This window comes from Lactuca virosa, chromosome 7, assembly GCF_052849685.1.
Source record: "Lactuca virosa cultivar CGN04683 chromosome 7, Lactuca_virosa_CGN04683_v6, whole genome shotgun sequence".
NCBI lineage: Eukaryota > Viridiplantae > Streptophyta > Magnoliopsida > Asterales > Asteraceae > Lactuca > Lactuca virosa.
The window spans coordinates 5,696,163-5,713,072 of record NC_136432.1 but is presented as its reverse complement, the minus strand read 5'-3'; the positions used below and the strand labels follow the sequence as shown (position 1 = coordinate 5,713,072).

The following is a 16,910-nucleotide window of genomic DNA, read 5'->3' as shown; positions in this document are numbered from 1 at the left end:
TGACGTGGATGGAAATGTGCACACTTATAAGGCGCGATTGGTTGCGAAGGGTTTCACTCAAACTCCTGGAGTTGACTACGATGAAACCTTCTCACCAGTTGCGAAGATAAAGTCTATCAGGGTGATGCTGGCCATTGCTGCATTTCATGACTATGAAATATGGCACATGGATGTCAAAACCGCTTTCCTTAATGGGAAGTTGGCTGAGGATGTTTACATGGCTCAGCCAGAGGGTTTTGTCAATGCGAAGCATCCCAATAGAGTGTGTAAGCTTGAGAAGTCCATTTATGGACTTAAGCAAGCGTCTCGCGGATGGAATCTTTGTTTTGACGAGAAGGTCAAAGAGTTTGGTTTTCTGCGAAGCGAAGATGAATCATGTGTATATATCAAAGCCAGCGGGAGTGTAGTAAGCTTCCTCATTTTGTATGTCGACGACATACTGCTCATAGGAAACGACATCCCGACACTGTAGGAGGTTAAGTCCTGGCTTGGGAAGTGCTTCGTTATGAAGGACCTCGGAGAGGCTTCCTATATTTTGGGAATAAGGATAGTGAGAAACAGAAGTAAGAGACTAATAGGAATTAGTCAGAATACTTACTTGGACAAGGTACTAAAACGTTTTAGTATGGAGAATTCAAAGAAAGGGGAGTTACCAATCCAAAGTAATGCCAAGTTGAGTAAGACTCAAAGTCCGAGTACTGAAGTCGAGATAGCAGAGATGAGTCGAGTACCTTACGCTTCCGCAGTTGGCTCAATCATGTATGCTATGACTTGTACTCTCCCGGATGTGGCCTTTGCTTTGAGCATGGTCAGCAGATATCAAGGGAACCCTGGAAAAGCACATTGGATCGCAGTCAAGAATATTCTTAAGTACCTTCGGAGGACCAAGGAATGGTTTCTAGTCTTCGGTGGGAGTGATGACTTAAAGGTGCGAGGGTACAGTGATGCCAGTTTTCAGACCGACAGAGACAACTACCGTTCACAGTCGGGCTGGGTCTTTACTCTTAATGGAGGAGCAGTGACTTGGAAAAGTTCCAAACAGGAAACCGTAGCTAATTCAACGTGCGAATCAGAGTATATAGCGGCGAGCGAAGCGTCAAAGGAGGCGATATGGTTGAAGAACTTCATTGGAGACCTTGGAGTTGTGCCGGTCATACAAGAGCCTATGGAAATTTTCTATGATAATGAAGGAGCGGTTGCCTTGACCAAGGAACCAAGAGATCACGGTAGATCTCGACATATCGACAGAAAATATCACTTTATTCGACATCGGGTGGAAGGACTCCTCGTAGTGAATAGGGTATCGTCAGAGGATAACCCAACAGATCCGCTTACGAAGGGACTGAGCAGGGTTAAGCACTTGCAGCACGCTAGGAGCATTGGGCTGAAGGACGATACAAGTTTAGATTAGATAGTTTAGAAACGTGTAATAGATAAATTGTAATTAACATTCGATGATTAAATAAAAGAGTATTACTTATTAGTAATGTTATTGTCTTATGTTAATCATTTACCTATTGTTTCATTTTACATGTTTTGACTTCCTGAATAATTGAATTATTTGATAATAATCGAATTATTCGAATGGTCCACAGTCGTTCATATGTTGGAAGTAGATATGAATGAAGACTGTCATGAATTGGTGTGTAGATTGTTTGAAGGGTATTAGACATAGCAAAAGTTTGCTACAACGTTCATGAGTGCTTATGAACTTGATTTGAACATTGGAATAAACCCACACTTGCTGGAATCGCTTCATGGAATTCATCACGAGCGATCGCAATATGGTAATATCATATGGTCTTAAAACCTAGATATATGGTTTATTGTTTGCTAATTGGTTGTGCATTGATAATGCGTAAACGCATCAGTAACTTGATGTTATAAAACGCATTGTTGTGTATGATTTGATTAGTGAATAATAAATGCATATAAGTCAAAGTTTATCTGTTCCTTTTATCCTAAGAGGGTAAAAGCGATATCAGGGCCCCTCGATGATTTGATTTGACTTATGTGTCGGGCCCGGTCAGGACTGAATTGATGTGTTCAATTAAGTTCTATGTCAAATGAATCTGAGATCGAGAAACTAACTGATGGACAATAAGTATGACTGTGTTCCATGTAATTGTCCACATGATATCTAGAACAGAGGATTATACGATCCCTTATCTAAAGGACAGGTTACTGATAAGATCAGAGTTCGACAACGTCTTTGAGAGCTACGATTGCTAATCGGATTGTGCTTGCATTTGTAGTTACTAGACTTATCCAAGTGGGAGACTGTTGGACTAGTGTCTAAGCTTGTAACTATATTTGGTAAGTACTTGACCCGGTTGTGCATGATCATTTTGGGTTGCCTTCACCATAGCAACTTGATAGGGTGATTTATGAAGAGAGAGAAGATATTATGATTTATTAATATATTATGAGAATAATATATTAAAGGAATAATCATATTATTTAATTAGTATTAGTCATAGATTAATTAGGAATTAATATGGTGACTAAAAGAGATTAATTGAATAAAGGGGCTTAAACTGTCAAATGTGCGATAGTTGTATTTTGCGCTAGGAAACCCTCATGGATAAGGGGTGGACGAAATTATGGGAAGGATCCCATCAAGATTTCGTCCAAGGCCTTACTCTAGAAGGTTCCATGGGCTGCTTGGTGATTAAGTTGTCCATTAGGGTTTTGGCTGAAACCCTAGAAGCTCATAGTATAAATAGATCCCTTGGGTTGTAGAAATTGGCTACACTTGCTTCCTTGGAACCCTATGGCCGATTTCTATACCTCTCTCCTCTCTCCAAATTATCCTTTTGCTAGTTGGTGTTTGTAAGCCATTAGAGGAGTGACAATTGTGACTCTAAGCTCCAAGACAAGAAGAATCAAGCAAGCTACAAGAGGTAATCATCTAGATCTGAGTTTCTTATGTCAAATTCGAATTGTATACACTAGATCTAGGGTTCGCAAGACTTGGATAAATTGCATGTTCAATTAGAGAAACCTAGATCCAAGCATTAGGGTTTGCATGTGCACATAGGAAAGTTCTTATGGCTCAAACCCATCACCAGCCTCATCCACGCCAAATGCTTCAAAGCAGTATTCAGGAATTCTTCCCAAGTGTAACAAATGCAACTTCCACCATCATGGAGAGTGCAAATAGATGAGTTACACAAGGTGCAACCGGAAGGGCCATACAGCAAAGTATTGTAGGACTCAGCTCCCACAGAACCAAATGACAAACAACAACAACAACAATAACAACAACACCAATGCTGGAGCCAGCTATACCTGTTACGGATGTGGGAAGACCGGGCATTTCAGGCGAAACTGTCCCAACGCGAACAATCAAGGGGCAGGAGCAGCAGGGAGAGTGCTGACAATGGGTCAGGGTGAAGCAGTGCAGGACCCAGCCGTTGTCACCGGTACGTTCCTACTTAACAACTCGTATGCATGCATCCTATTTGATAGTGGGGCGGAACGAAGTTTTGTTAGTAATAAATTCAAACACTTGCTAAATCAACAACCCCAGAAGCTCAACAAAGCCTTTACGGTGGAAATGGCTAATGGGAAATCAGAAACAACAGAAGATATCTATATAGGATGTACGTTAGCACTAAACAATTACACCTTCTAAATAAACTTAATGCCTGTAAATATTAGGAGTTTTGATGTGATCATCGGCATGGATTGGTTAAGCCCCCATCATGCCGATATTATGTGTCACGAGAAGGTCGTTCGCCTTCATCTTCCTAATCACGAAGCCCTAATAATCTACGGAGATAAACCCGACGCAAACCTTCGCCTTATCTCATGTATCAAGGCACAAAAGTGTCTACAAAAGAAGAACTACGCATTCCTTGCTCATGTGGTGGATAAAACCAAAGAGGAAGCGAGCATTCACAACATCCCAGTGGCGTGTGACTTCTTGGACGTGTTTCCAGAAGATCTTCCAGGAATACCCCCAGAACGACAAATCGAATTCTGAATCGACCTAGTGCCTGGAGCCACTCCAATAGCCAAATCACCCTACAGGTTGGCCCCTGATGAAATGCAAGAATTATCAAACCAACTAAGCGAACTCCTGGATAAAGGATTCATCAGACCCAGCTTCTCGCCATGGGGAGCTCCGGTTCTTTTCGTTAAAAAGAAAGACGGATCCTTCAGGATGTGCATCGGCTATAGGGAATTAAACAAACTCACCATCAAAAACCGGTATCCACTTCCGCGAATCGATGATCTGTTTGACCAGCTTCAAGGAGCTAGTTACTTTTCAAAGATAGATCTGAGATCCAGTTATCACCAACTCAAAGTCCAAGATGAAGACATTCCTAAGACTGCTTTCCGAACTCGTTACGGTCATTACGAATTCGTCGTAATGCCCTTCGGTCTAACAAATGCCCCCGATGCATTTATGGACCTCATGAATCGAGTCTACCGCCCATTCCTTGACAAATACGTGATCGTATTCATCGATGATATTCTCGTGTACTCTCGAAGTGAAGAAGATCATAACCAACACCTTCGACAGATTTTAGAAACCCTACGGGCTGAAAAGTTGTATGCGAAACTCTCCAAGTGCGAGTTCTGGCTCCGCAGTGTGAACTTCCTGGGCCATGTAGTCAGTCATGAAGGAATACATGTGGACCCCTCCAAAATCAAAGCAATCGAAAACTGGGCAATTCCGTCAACGCCAATAGAAATTTGCCAATTCTTAGGTCTCGCAGGCTACTACCGAAGGTTCATTCAGAACGTCTCCAAGATAGCCAAACCCCTCACCACATTGACCCAAAAGGGCATACCCTTCAAATGGACCGAAAAGCAAGAGCTTGCCTTCCAAACCTTGAAGCAAGCCCTCTGTAGTGCTCCAGTGCTATCCTTACCGGAGGGAACCGAAGACTTCATAGTTTACTGTGATGCTTCGAATCAGGGTTTAGGTTGTGTCCTCATGCAACGAGAGAAGGTAATTGCTTATGCATCCCGACAACTGAAACGCATGAAGTAAATTACACCACACATGATCTTGAACTGGGGGCGGTGGTCTTCGCCTTAAAAATTTGGAGGCACTACCTATACGGTACCAAGTGCACCATCTTTACAGACCACAAGAGCCTCCAGCACATTCTAAATCAAAAAGAATTGAACATGAGGCAGCGAAGATGGGTTGAGCTGTTAAATGATTATGAGTGTGAGATCAAATATCATCCAGGCAAAGCTAACGTGGTGGCCGATGCCCTGAGCAGAAAGGAGTATTCAAGTCGTCGTGCGAAGACTCTGTCGATCACCATCCAATACCATCTAGCTTCACAGATCAAAGAAGCCCAACTGGACGCATTGAAGACGGGAAATGTCGCTAGCGAGTCACTACGAGGAATGGAGAAGGAGCTCGAATTTAGAGACGATGGAACCTACTACTTCATGAATAGAATTTGGGTTCCCAAAACTGGGGGATTCAGAGAGAAAGTCATGCATGAAGCCCACAAGACGCGATATTCTATTTATCCGGGGTCAGATAAAATGTATTTGGATATCAAGCAGCAATATTGGTGGCCTAATATGAAGGCAGAGATAGCTACTTTCGTGGGCAAGTATCTTACTTGCGCCAAGGTGAAAGCGGAATACCAAAAGCCCTCGGGACTATTGCAACAACCAGTGATACCCGAGTGGAAATGGGAAAGGATTACCATGGACTTCGTGACCAAATTGCCAAAGACAGCAGACGGATTGGATGCTATCTGTCACACCCCAAAACCAAGAACGGCGGAAACGTTCAGGGGTGGAGGACATCATGTAAAGTATCATAACAGTGCAAAGTAGTAAACAAGTAACAACATCATCCATTGCATTAAAAGTAAAGTTTTAATACATGAGTGTTCTTTCATAGTAATAAGACACCAAAATATGTAATCAAAATAAAAGACGAGTCTTGTCTGTGCTCCGTCTTCTCATCACCTGGTCATCGTACCTGTCTACTGGTGACCTGAGAATACAAGTTATTTTGAAAGCGTAGATCAACATAAAGCTGGTGAATTCATAAGTATTTTAGTGTCATTGATTTGTAAAGCTGTTATGAAAGACTTGTAAATGTTTAATGAAACATTTAATGTAAGTGTGAAAACCCTAGAAAATCTCATATTTCCTACTAGTATAAAAGGTAGTCTTTTACCAAGACCCGAATGCTTTGAAGGTTTGCATCTCTGTATGAATGAAGGTTTTGTTGGATATAGTGTCTAAGTCCATAACTATATTTGGTATGTACTTGACCCGACCCGACATGGTCCATTTGGGTTGCACTTCACCCGAACAATTTATGGATAATCGTTTGAGAATAGTATAAGTTATAATTTATTAATATATTATAAGTCCTAATATATTAATATAAAATCATATTATTTAATTAGTATTGATCTATAATTAATCTAGAATTAATTTAGAGATCAAAAGTATTACTAATTAAATATGGGCTCTTGTATATATATATTGTGGGCTAATGCTTATTTGGAATGGGCTAGGCTTGCATGGAAAGTCCATGGATACTCCATGGAGCTTTAACCCATGGATCTCATGGAAATGAAAAGACATGGGTATTAGGGTTTACATGGATGTAACCCTAATCCACCACACTATATAAAGGAGTCTTTGGTTCTTGAAATCACACTAGTTGATGTGTGTAAACTAAGAGGGTCGATTTCAAGAAGTTTGTGACTATTCTCTCAAGTTTCCAAGTTTGTGGTGATTTGTGACTTCCATTTGAGGCATCCACATTATTGGTGCTAGGCTCTCAAACTCCAAGCAATCAACTACTACTACAAGGTAAGTAATTCTACTAGTTTTATTTGATTCAAGTACCCCATGCCATGCTAGTTAGGATAAGAACCTTGGAAAAATAATTATTTGCATGTATCTTAGTCAAACATAGATCCAAGGTTTCTAGGGTTGCATGTACACCATAGGAGTGTTAGAATGCTCAAAACCCATCAGGTTTTCCCGCTGAACAACTATTATTATAAAAATATACCTCATCGTTTATGTGAATGTGTCACAAAATAAAAGTAATAGGGAAAATTATATAATCATTGAAATCGTATCCTTTTGCCTTAGGATAATCACGGCGTGGTAACTCGCCGAACAGTACAACCGAGAACATCCGTCGATGAACAGGTCCCGCTGTAGCTAGCAGCCAGGTGTAGGATGGTCAGTCCCGTATAGTATGTAGTATTTCTCCTTGTATAGTATGTAGTATTTCTCTCTGTATAGCATGTAATAGTATCTCTTCATATAGTATGTAGTATATTTGTATAGACTCATGAATGAACCGACTCTTGTGTGATTCCTTGTACTAGGAATAGTAATTAGTATCTCCTAAACTATACCTATTATAGTTTACTAGAATGTAGATTGAATGCCCAAGTAGGTTTATACACCTTTGTTACTCAAGGGTGTTGGAACTGAATAAAGAATGAAAGTTCTCATATCAATACATATAAACTTGAAACATAAGTGTATAGATATGGTTTTTAAAAATAAGTTTTGAAAGAGGTTTTGTAATACATTTAAGGGTTTTGAACAATAAATAATAATGACTTGATGTCAGGTTATAAAGCGTTCAAAAGTAGTTTGTTTGATAACAAAGTATAAAGTAACTGAAATCCGATGTATGAAACACATTTTGAAGTATATGAAATTCGTTGTTTGAAAACACAGTTATAAATCACATATGATTGATCCTATAACTTCATGTTTTCTACTTGTATTCCCCCCCCCCCCCCCCCATAAAAGCATTTAAAATCATTTAAAAGGATAGATTAAGGGGTATGAACTCACCTGTAGTGAGTAACTCGAATGAAAGATCAATATAGGATTGTTGGGTGTCAATTGGAGTCTTGAGCACAAACGAATCCTATTTAACATATAATTACACATATATGAATACATTCCATGTATATAACCACTAAAAGTGTTAGGGACACGCCTTAGGGACATAAAAACACTTAGAATTAAGTGTTACAACCATATATGATTGTATATAAGGGTTATATGGCTATACAAGGGAGTGTATGGTCAAAATGCACAACATTTATGTGTGTGCGGCCAGGGTGTGCGGCCAGGATGTGTGTGCGGCCGCACACTCCCTATGAAATGTGCCAAAACGTATTTTAAGGCTTTAGGACTCATGTAGGAAGGTTTCTTACTTCATGCCTTAGCCTTATGTGGAGTTTATTGCCATTTTTGGACCTAAAAAGGGTGTGTGCGGCTACACATGGTGTGTGCGACCGCACACCCTTTATGAAGATGATAAAATCGAGTTTTTCTAGTATATCATCAAGTGTTCTTAGCATATAACAAGTTATGATAAGTGTATACACGTTATAGAGGCTTGAAAGGGTGATTAAGGTCCAAAACTAGTGTGTGTTCTTGGTGTTCTTGGTGATCTAACACCAAATAGGTGTTTTCATGGATCAAATCAAGGAGAAAGGCTAGTTAAGGTCATATATTAGCTATTCAAAGGATGAATCACTCACTTGATTGAAGATTGAAGTAAAACTTTGGATGATACTTGAGAGAAAACGAGTTCTAGCTTTGAAGAAGTGGAAAAAGTGTTCAAAATGGCTAAGTGTTGAATATATAGGTGGGAGTGTGCGGTTGGGATGGGTGTGTGGCCGTACACTCAAGTGTGTGGCCGCACACTCCATGTGTTGGAGTGTTTGGCCCGATTTTGCTTGATATGCATCGTGTTATCCCATTTCTAGGTTCCTACCTTAATTGTACTGGGTTTAGAACACTCAAATAGACCCCAAACAGTGCTAAAAGCTAGCGAAACGAGTCTATCTTTGATTAAATTGATCCATTGATCGAGATAGAAATTTCGGGTTGTCACACTATCTGGGTAATCGTCGATAGATTAACAAAATCCGCTCATTTCCTACCAATAAAAGAATCCTACAAGATGGAAAAGCTGACCCGAATCTACCTTAAGGAGGTTGTGAAACTCCATGGAGTTCCAGTATCGATTATCTCAGATCGAGATAGCAGATTCACTTCAAGGTTCTGGCAATCTCTTCAGAGGGCAATGGGAACACAACTAGATATGAGCACCGCCTACCAACCACAGATGAATGGTCAGGGTGAGCGTACCATCCAGACATTCGAGGATATGCTCCGAGCTTGTGTGATTGACTTCGGAAAATCATGGGATGCCCACTTGCCTCTGATCGAATTCTCTAAAAACAATAGTTACCATACGAGCATCAAGGTTGCTCCCTTCGAGGCTCTCTATTGTCGTAAATGTAGATCGCCCCTATGCTGGGCCGAAGTGGGGGACACTCAACTAGCAAAAGGGCAATCGCCAGCCAGTACTCTTACAGGACCCGAAATCATTCGTTAAACAACCGAGAAGATAGTCCAAATCAAAGCTCGACTTCAAGCATCGCGAGACCGACAAAAGAGCTATGCTGACAAGCGCCGAAAGCCACTAGAATTTCAAGTCGGGGATCGCGTGTTGTTAAAGGTCTCTCCTTGGAAAGGAATGATTCGCTTTGGGAAACGAGGAAAATTGAACCCGCGGTACATTGGACCGTTCGAGATTCTTGCCCGAATTGGTCCAGTGGCTTACAAGTTGCAGCTACCCGCCGAGCTCAGCAACGTGCACCCAGTGTTCCACGTTTCGAATCTGAAAAAGTGTCTATCGGACGAAACCCTTTTCATTCCTTTGGAAGAGATAGAGATAAACGAGAATCTCCTGTTCGTCGAAGAACCAGTCGAGATTATGGACAGGGAGGTGAAGCGTACAAAGCAAAGTCGCATCCCGATCGTGAAGGTTCGATGGAGCGCAAAACGCGGACCGGAATTCACGTGGGAACATGAAGACCAGATGAAGCAAAAGTACCCTCACTTATTCTTTCCTTCACGATCCTAGTTTTCAAAAGAATTTCGGGACGAAATTCCCTCTAACGGGGGGATGATGTCACAACTGGCATTTTAGCTAGGAAATTCTATTCCTGCGTAACCATTCAACTATTGTAAAACAAATACTCTAAGTAAATCTTACTCAATGCTCATTTAGATTCACCATTCATGTTCATCAAAGAGTCTGAAGCCCTAAGATCCATGGTTTAAGTCCATATTGGACTAGGATTTCCTTATTGGGTCTAATGGACCAATAAGCACCCAATTCAAATTTATTGGACTTAGAAGCCCTAATTGGATCCTAATTGGACCCAATTCATAAATCTAAAACGTTTTGGACCATTTGGGTCTAGAATGATTCATTCTAACCCTAATGGGCCTTATTGGGCCATAACTAATCCAATTAACCTTAGAGAGCAATAAGCCCATTCTTTTATTCTATTTGGGCCGTGAATGCTTCCAAAGGCCCAATGGGCCGAAAAAGTTATGTTTAGAACCCAAATATCCTAACTAAAGTTAATGGGCCCAAACTACTCCACCCTTTCTTCTTGGCCCAAAATCTCGGCCCATGTGTAGAACAAAACAAAGAGAAAAGAAGTGTAATGGGGGGGTTGAATTGGAGATGCCACCTCCATTTTATACATCATGTATCCATGCAAGGACCACCATATATCCATGCTAGTCACCTCACCTCTCTCTCCCAACTTTTCAAAACACTCTCAAATATCTCAAGAATACTCCTCCTTCCATCAAGATTTTCGAGATTTTTGCATGTTTTCCAAGAAGGTTCTTCACTAATATCATCAACCCTTGGTAAGATCTTGTGCACTCAAGTTGAATTGCTTCATTCTTTAGCTAAATCACTCCATATCAACATCTATTTTGTGATTTTGCTTCCTAGAACTTCTTAAGTTCGAAATCCACTCAAGAAAGCTTGCTAGGATCAAAAATCTTCTTCATTTCTTCTTCAAAAACAGAAACATCAAGCAAAGGTGAGTTCATACCCCCTTGTTTTCAGTTTTCATATGATTTTTGGGGGAGAATGCAAGTAAAATGTGTAGATCTATGTGTTATATGCATGTTTTGTGTGAATACTTAGTTTATTTAGTAAAAATGTGTTGGATCTTAACAAATCTCGAAATTCTAAGTATTATTTAGCAAAGATCTATGAACAATGACACTATATACATCATATTATCAAGCCAAAAATGATTACATGTTTAAGATACAAAAGATTTCAACAAAAACCTTGTTAAAGGTCAAAATTATCAAGAAAACAAAAGATAAGGGCAAGAAGTGGCATTTATGTTTTTATAAGGGCCAAACGGGTCCTACATATATAAAAAGGTATTTTTATGTTAAACATACTTTAAAAAGGGCCAAAAATGCAAATTTAAGCTTATTGGGCCAAAACTTTTGGGCCTCACGGCCTTTGGGCCCAATTTGCGAAAAAATGAAGTTTTGGGGTTTAAAAAAGTTATTTGGCCAAAGTTTGAGTCATAAATGTAAATAAGCCAAATTTAGTGGTGAAAATAACATTTATTTTCAAATTAGACCAAAAATGTAAAATTTTCCAAAATTGGGCCGAAAGTGTAAATTTTTACAAATAAGGGGCTGAAAATGTACTTTTCTGCAAAACAAGGTTCTAAATGTGAAAATATAACTTTTTGGGCTAAATCCGTGAAATTCCAAACATTTGGGACAAAATTACAAATTTTTATAAATTATGGACTAAAGTGTCATTTTTACAAAACTTTGGGCCTTAATTAAAAATTGGAGGATTATTGGCCAAAAATGTCATTTTTACAAAATGAAAGCTTCTTACCATCAATCTAGTAAACCTCAAGCTAAAACAAACAACGGAATAAAATAAACAAACGAATTACGTCGATAACTATTTATTGGGCCTAATATTCACATTACTTGCCCATTGGGCCCTAAGGGCCCAATTAAGTGTATATTGAGCCCAATGTTTTCCATGACATGTTTATTGGGTCTTACGACCCACTTACATGTTAATTTGGGCCTAAGTTATGGTATACATGTTTATTGGGCTTTTGTGGCCCATTTACATGCCTATTGGGCCTAAATTACCCTTTTACATGTTATTGGGCCTTTGTGGTCTAATTTCATACTAATAGGGCTTGGAATAGAAATTTCATATGTTAGTAAGCCGTAACGATACCTTTGCGTAATCATTAAACTTCGTAAACTTATTCATGTACCTTTCGAATACAAAAACATATCACATATACGTAAACATTAAACATAGTACAAAAAGAGGTTGAGAATCTAGTGAGACTTGTCGGTTGGCACCACTGAGTGTACAATTGTAACCTGTAGTTATAATCAAAGTTTCCTGGTAGGAAAGCGGGAGTTTGTGTATAGATCTATATGGGGTGACCCCCCACGCCTTAGCTGTTCGCTACAGCTAGACTAGGCCAGTCTAGGGCGACAACATCCTTAGCAAGACCGGCATTTGGAAAAATACCAAGACAGGCGACCTAGTCATTATCATGCATGGTTATAACGACTCATATATGGATTCAATACCAAAAGTAACCTATCGAAGATAAACTCTTCGATTGTGTCAATGCAAAACGACTTATTTAACAATACAAAAATCTAGACATTGATATAAAACAGAAAATATCGGATTTTCTGGGGAAATTATTCATATACATTTATCATTTACTCACAATACAATGAATCTAAACTACACTCTTATAAGTTATAACTATGAAATTTACACATGCATTTATACTTGATTTTCACAACATTTTACAGAAAATATCGGATTTTCTGGGTTTTTATGAAAGATACAAAGACTTTTACTCAAACATACTTATGAACTCACCAACATTATATATGTTGACCGTTTTCAAAATAACTTATATTCTCAGGTAATCGTTAAGCTGGAAGATTTGCAAGTGTGTATGGTTTTGTTTTATGTAACAACACTTATCGTACCTTTAACAATTTGAACTTATGTATTTTAACAATGTACTTGATGTAAACAATGCTAGTTGTATTATGTAATGTTGGTGATGATCGTGTTATGATTCATGTATATTCATTGTGATGATTATTCAATTGTTAGTCACACGAGCCCCCGGACGTTTCCGCCATCTGGTTCGGGGGTGTGACATTTTCCATGCACGATTTCTCATGTTTGGTGACCTTGCATGTAGCAGCTTTTAATGCAGCCTGTCCCACCGTGAAACCCTCGGCCCTCAAGCCTACGAGAGGGGATACCCTGTGAGGTCTACACATGCGTGTTTCCCTCCAACCCATCCAAAAATCAAAACGTCAGTCGGTCTAAGGATTGACCTTCCTTCTGTCGGGTCAGTCAAGAAATTCACAAGAGCCTCTTTCTTGGCAGAAACTCCGGCACGCTTAAATATGTCGACCAAAACATCCTTAACCATATCGTGCCTGTATTTGAAACTCGGAAGTTCTTTGCAATGAACTGCATGCTTTCCAAAAGAGTCCAAACGTGCCTTGCGGCACACCAGACATATCTCGTCAGCTGAGAATATTAGAATCATGAGTCGATATTTGAAGATGGTAGATACTCCACAATAAACATATGTTGGTCAAGCCCATCTATAGGATATCTATAAGAAAATCTTGAGCATGTGGTGCAGGTAAATACTGTAAAACTGCTTTTTGTCGAGCCGTCATGTTGAAATGCACTTCCATATTTTGGACAATTTTACTAAAAATGACACTCGCCAGTGTATTCTGGGATTTAGGGGGGGTGTCCTTAGTAGTAAAACTGCTAAGGTCAATGTCCGGAAGCTTTTAATGTATTTTTTTTATTTGGTAAAAGTTTAGTAAGTTTTTCTTTCTATTAGTTTAATATTTATTTTTACATGCGATATTTTATTCGGTTTAACCGGTAAACCAAACCGAATAAACGATAACCGAATTGATTAAACCAAACATTATCTGGTTTGGTTATGGTTACTTTTAAGATGTAAATAAACCAAAAAGCCGACCCGATTAAACCGAAAACAAAAAAAAAACGACCGAATAACACCCCTAGGTGCATAACTCATTTGTGTGTGTGTGTAATATATATATATATATATATATATATATATATATATATATATATATATATATATATATATATATATATATATATATATATATATGGTGAATTAACTTATTATGTGTGAAAGGCCACTGGACCACTATATATAGCCCAATAGAGATGTAGAAAATGCAAAATAGGAGGCCCAAATAAATAAGGCCCGGTAGAGATATAAAAGAAAAAGTAAGAATTTATTTGGTCTTATTATAAATTTATAAAAACATGGGAACAAAAGTTTTTTAACTTACAGTTATATTTCAAAACTAGCTAAACACGGTTAAATTTATAAAAAAATAAAGGGGAGACAATATCAATTGATTCCTTCTCGATAGAAGGTTTTTCAGTGTTAATCAATAATCATCCAAATAAGGGTTGGTTGCATGCATTATTTGTGGCTAATCATTGTTATAATAACATGTTTTTACACTCAAACAACAGTATCTGAAATAATGACATATCTTTAATGTTTTATAAATGAAGTTTGGGTTGGTTAATATGTTTGAATAATGCATGAATAAGATGGATAAGATGGTATGTGAGAAGTAATATTGTCGGTGCATTCATAAGTATATGATCACTATAACTTTTTTTATAATGGTTTATACACGTGCATATTACTCTACTTCTAAATCAACATAGTTCGTCTAAAACAAAACTTGACTCATCAACATTTGGTTAAGGGCATCTATCCTCCAATTCTTGATATCGTTATGTCAAAAGCCTTTTGTATATGATAATATAACTAATCAGTCTGAAAATGTATGATCGTATTCCGTATTGTAAGATCGTGAACGTAAAATCCTAAGAAAAACAATTTAAAACATAAAAATACATTTTCATCCATTAGTTAATCCTTCCATTAACACTAAATAGTTTAAAAATTAAAAAAAATACATCATTTAACAAAAAACAATTAAAAAATAATTTTCTAGGGTTCATATTCGATTCACTTAGTTATTATAAGAAAAAATATTATATTTTAAAATAATAATAATAATAATAATAATAATAATAACAATCTTGATCATACTTGATTTTACCCGATAACAATTTTAAAATAATCGAAATCAATTTACTTCTATGAAATCATATGATTATAATAATGTAACAATCTTATTAGACAACTTTATTCGGTCAAAACAATATCTATCAATCTGGAACATGTAGGACGGACCGAACTAAATGGTAATTTTTTGAAATTTATAAATTACTAGTTTATAACCCGTGGGAACCACGGGTTATAAAATTAATTAAACTTTCATAATAAAAATTTATAATTATTAATCAATCATTTTAAATAAATTGATAATTAAGAGATATATCAAAATTTTAAAGTTATTATAACTTCAAATTTAACATATAATTAGAAAATATAAATTTGAATTTTGAAATGAGTTGCCTAATATATCTATATGACACATGACATAATATTAATGATGGGTTGTATTATAGTGACACTTGGCAAAAAAAGATTAAAATTATTCATTTATTAGAATAGAGATGAGTCATTTTTAGGCCTTGTTTGATATACCTTTTACTGAGCCCGTAAGAGGTAAATTCTGACCCAGTCCAAATCAGGTGTTTGATACCGTCCTAAAGTACCTCTTGCTCGGTCCTGAAATCGCTGATTCGGTCCCCCAAAAAATGTCGCTGACTGAAGGAAAAAACCTTCCTTGCCCTTATTTGCCCTTCTCGGCTTCTCCTTCTTCTTGTTTGCGGTCCTTCTCCTTTGCCCACCTCCGACATATGCGACATCTACAAACGCAAATCTTACCTTAGACATATGCGCTGCTTCTTCCTCCTCCCCCCGGTGTCGTCGTCGTCCCCGTCCAATGTCGCCTCCCTGAGCTCCGACCGTGTTCCACTTCATACAAGAGTTGTGTTAAAGGTGTTCAGATTATGTTACATTCCAAGGTTAGTGTTATTAGAATATTTTGATTTATATTTGTAGAGTTTATCTTATCTTGCAGAAAATGTGTTTGACAAAATGTCATATTGAAATCGAATTCTAGGTGTTATGGAACAAAGAATTGAAACATCTCCCTTTTCCCTTGAATCTAAATTGCAGGTCTGGAGAAAAAAAAAACGAGAACAAGGCTGAGTTTTGATAGTCACTCTCATAGTTGTTAGCAATCAGATGGTGGGTATATCACATGATTTGTTAATTGAAATAATTAACTGTATACCCTTGATAACCCTTCATTATCTAATATGAATCGAACATCAAAAGGCTACTTGAACTGTATAAAGGATTTTTTAGGTTTTTTTAATTTCAATCGTTATAGCATATTTGTTTATGATGCTCATATGTCTTGCCTCTGCCAAAATTTCGATACAAGATGGTTTGCTCTGGTGGGAGGTTGCTTGATCAGATGTAGGAAGATGGTTTGTTTTCAGAACAAAAAAAATGAAGGAATTGATGTTGTTCTTAAATATTGTCATGACATTGAAGGTCGTGTATGAAGCCGCTCAATTTTTTCGGCTAATGGTTTGATGAAGTTTGTTGATTTTGGGTTGGCTGCTAGAACTGCTAATGGTATTTTGTGATTGTTATATTTGTACATGTGTTGATTGTTCTTGTCATGTAAATTCAATAAATTCATTGGTTATATATGCACTTTTATTAGAGTTTGGACTAGATTGGCGTAATGTATTTTATTTATTTACGTGTGGAACAGAGCTATGAAGCTCCATACAATTGGATTGAAAACTTGGAGTTATGTAATGCAAGTATGATTCAATATGATTTTATTGGTTATATAAGCGCAAAACAAAACAAAAGGGTAAAATAGTCATATTCAGTATTTAACACACTTAGTCAGAGGCGTAATCAAACATATAATTCCAGTAAGAAGCAGATTCAGTCAGAGCTTCAAACTCTCAGTCAGACCTCTAACTCAGTTAT

At 37.7% G+C, this 16,910-nt stretch overlaps 1 long non-coding RNA gene across 1 annotated transcript; it reads left to right on the top strand.

Annotated features, from left to right (window-relative positions):
• The first annotated feature begins 15,604 nt into the window (after positions 1–15,604).
• On the top strand, positions 15,605–16,631 carry LOC145125812 (uncharacterized). Its single transcript, XR_013716158.1, has 2 exons — positions 15,605–15,919; positions 16,074–16,631. It is a non-coding gene; the product is annotated as an uncharacterized LOC145125812 (long non-coding RNA).
• The last annotated feature ends 279 nt before the right edge of the window (positions 16,632–16,910 follow it).